Source organism: Solanum tuberosum, unplaced genomic scaffold (genome assembly GCF_000226075.1).
Source record: "Solanum tuberosum cultivar DM 1-3 516 R44 unplaced genomic scaffold, SolTub_3.0 scf00008, whole genome shotgun sequence".
Taxonomy (NCBI): domain Eukaryota; kingdom Viridiplantae; phylum Streptophyta; class Magnoliopsida; order Solanales; family Solanaceae; genus Solanum; species Solanum tuberosum.
Genome location: NW_006238934.1, coordinates 1,154,364 through 1,158,420, shown reverse-complemented (window position 1 = coordinate 1,158,420; position 4,057 = coordinate 1,154,364).

Here is a 4,057-nt window from a genome sequence, read left to right as displayed (position 1 = left end):
TTTTTAAACACCCTTATAAATACAATAAAATTTAAACAGTACCTCAAATGATGGCATTCCAACAGGCTATTTGTCGTTAGACTGTTCATGTACCGACAAAGGGTCTTGTATGTGTATCTGGGCAGGCTGATAATTCTCCTGGACATTATCTTTGACGTGTTCTTCAAGAACGAATCGAAATGTCTGATCCTAACAATATTACAATAATAAATATTTTTTGTTTGAGAAATGTAACAGAATATTACAATAATAAATATTATGTTTGAACCTTTAAATTTTTTGATGATGTATCTATTCTTGAACATTTGTCACCATCCACTTCTAAATTAGAAACACAAGTTAATTCACGTAGTACCTCATTTATATCAAAGTGAGGTTTATCTAAGAATGTTGAGATCTGGTTGTCGTCTTTCATTGAATTGTTGTTCGACCAATCAGGTACATGTGTTGGAGATTTACTTCCATCTTCCTGTTTATGTTATACAAAAATAATTGAGTTTTGTAACATTGGTTAACCTGTATATGTGAATGTATTCTCGTAATTTATCATTGTTGTGCTTAACCTGACATGGTGCTCCAGATTGAGGATTGCTTTTGTTGACTGCATCCATGACTTGTTTAAAATTTTCCAGTATAAACAAGCGCAACTCCTTGAACTCATTAGTAACCTGATTATTAAATAAAGTGTAAGAATATATCGGAATACAATGTAAACTAAAAAAAATGTAACAACTTCCTTATAGAATCCTTGAAAGAGGCAAGATCTTGTCTTAGCACACCAATTTCGCCTGCCTTGGTATCTTGAGGTTGGTTCGAACTCCCTTGTGGTGTAGTGTTGGCAGAATCATCCGACTGATTATACAACTCCTGTACTAGTACATTATTCTCCACGGGGGTTGAAACAGAACTAAAGGGTGTACTCTTTGCCTTACGGTAACCATGCAATACTGGTGGACTTTTCTCCTTACAACTCGAACCTGCATGTATATTGAACCTTTTGATCGATGTGGACAATGAAACAGTTACCTTCTGTTTACCTTTTTCTTTATTGTGTGCCTTATGACTTGGAGGCTTTGAAGTGAAATCATCATCTTCGTCATCATCTTTGTCGCCAACTTTTTGAAAGGTATTCTCGGGGATTGCATCACTTTTTGATGGAAGCTGATAAAATGCAATCTCCTTTAGTGAAGGTTGAATGTTTTTGTATTTTAACTGTCGCACAAAACAATTATAATTAACAAGTATATTGATAGACAACGATATCTGTACTAATTGAATAATGAAATATGTTAAATTACCGGATTGCCGTTATCACCGAACATTCCTTCCATTAGGAATTCATAATGTATTCTGTTGTTTCTGGTCCTCCTATTGACCAGTCTGGGAATACGATTGGTCTTCTTTTCAGCAATATTCAGATCAACAGCAGAACAACATTCATATATCCAAACTTGCATGGCAAGAGGCATACCATCAATTCTATAATACTTTTTCTTGACATCTATTTTTTTTGTTATGCTTTTGACCAATTTGGAGAAAACATCTTTTCCCCAGGGGTATTCATTGTACCGGCCGCTCTCAACTAGATCAAAATGTATCCTTGGAATTGATGAGCTCTTCTTCTCACCGGAATAGATGAACGTACTGATAAAATACAGAATTGCGAATTCAATAGCATCGTCATCATTCCCATCCCCCCATACCTTGTTTTTATACTTACTGATCAACTCTGTTTTTCTGATAATACTTTTGCCCTCAAAGTACTGATTGATTAATCTGTTTTGGCTCGCTTGTGTCAAACAAGAATTCGTCTTTATCAGCAAAGCAGTTCAACCCAGTAATGATGGCAAATTCTTGAATACCAAAACGGAGTGTGGTATGATTTATACGAAAGAACAGTTCATCCAGGGAACTGTCCTTCAATTCACATACCATCAAACACCTAAAAATTTGTGGTTGCGCCCCACACACGTGCATTTTGGTATATGCTCCAAAACATGTATTTTTAAATCGATTGAATTGGGTCAGTGTAAGCTTCCCCTTCAAATCTGTAACTATGTTATGGTTCACATAAACCTGCATGCGCGGGGGTTCGATCGGGCGAGCCAACACATAAAATCTGATACCCTGTAATTAAGAAATACTAAAATATGAAACTGCACTTTTTTTTACATTAATAACTTCATAGTAACCTGATTCTATGCATACATACAACACATTCAAATAGAAGATGCACCGACACAAAATAAATATGAATGCAAATAACAATCTGAAAAGTATCCACATATTCAGTAAACTACCATTTAACTACAATCATTTTCAAAAAACAGAATGACAACATAACCCCAAATACACTAGAAGGTATTCAATGTGTGAGAGTATGCCACACTAAAGGTATGCCATAGTATAATACATTGGAAGGGATATCCTCCACATAACCTTTCTTGTTCGACTTACTGTAATTAGAATGATATTGATTACAAGTTACAACATACACGAAAAGCCATTGAATAGCATGCTAGACAACAATCACATGTACAAGTACATTAATATTTCGTGAGTAACTACATTAATGCGACTTAAAATAATAAACATATTAAGGCAACTACATACATCAACTTAACAAAATAAGGATCTCCTAGACCACATATAAATGACACAATCAAAAATAATCCAAGCTCTATTAAAACGTAATTACTATGTAAAACTATGCACCAGAAAAAATCTTATGTGCCAGAACATAATGCAAAATGGTTACACCAATAAACATTGCATGCAATTTGAATACATTACAAGTTGAACACTAACTACAATCCTACATCCAGATTACTTGCAACTTCTAATGCTCATATCAAAAGAATATTACATGTTCAGTTAAAAGAAGCACTTCAACATTCATATTCATACAGAGCTAACAACATCACCACTAAAGTACTACAAGTGGGGTTTAAGGAGGTTAGTATGTAACATTACCACTAAGCTCAAAAAATTAATATGAGTGAAGAAACCAAGACAAAATACTACAAAGGCACCTACTCTAAAATTTCCAGTTCCCGATACTCCAGTTTCAAATTGTATATCCTCCACCTAACCTATTTACACTCAATTTACAGTACACTGCAAGTATATATGTATACACCTATCCTACATCCCAAAAAAACTTAAAAAATATACATACCTCTAGTTCTTCTTCACTCCTTTCTTCTTGTTCTTCATTAACTACATGTTTTCCAATCATGCCCGAAACAGCATCTTTGACTTTCCTCCTCTTGTCAATTTTTCTTTCAGCCACTTTCATTGTTGACCCTTCTTTCCTTTTAGAAGAGCCTGACCTTACTAATTCATCATTCAAATCCAATTTTATAGGGCTATTAAGAAATTTCGATTTCTTCTCTATCTCCATCGCAGCAATGGAGCCTGAAATTTGTGATTGCATTTGCGTTATGCACAAATCAAATGAGGGTATCCCCACCATGCAATTATCAGGATAATATGTACCTCTTGTGATCCTCCTAGGAGTATTTGTTTTCGACATTGCAATGTTGAAAACAATCTTCAACTTCAACACTAGAAAGAAACATAAACGTATACCTATATAAGACTTTCAAAGAAAAAATTATAAAAAAATAAAGAATTTGAAGAAACATGTAGGATCTAAAGAACAAATAAAACTCCAAAAATAAAGCAATGTCGCTGATTCCAAGGATCCGAGCGAAGAGGAAACTGATTTTGTGGATACTTTGAAGATGTGAAGTTGATTTAGGAGTAATGTTTGTGATTTGAGGATAAAAATTTGATTTGGGATAATGAATGAAAGCTGCAAAAAATGGGAGTAGGAAACAGTGAAGCGTGAAAAGAGGGATTAGGCGTGTGAAATTGTATAAAAGGGAAGCGTGAAAAGAGGGATTAGGCGTGCGAAATTGTATAAAATAATTTTAGGCGTCTGAAATTGTATTTGCTATTTATTCATTAAATATAACCATAAAATATAAATAAAGTTAACTATAGCTATATTATTTTAATATGAGATATAGTTTGCTATTTTCTGTAGTTTTAG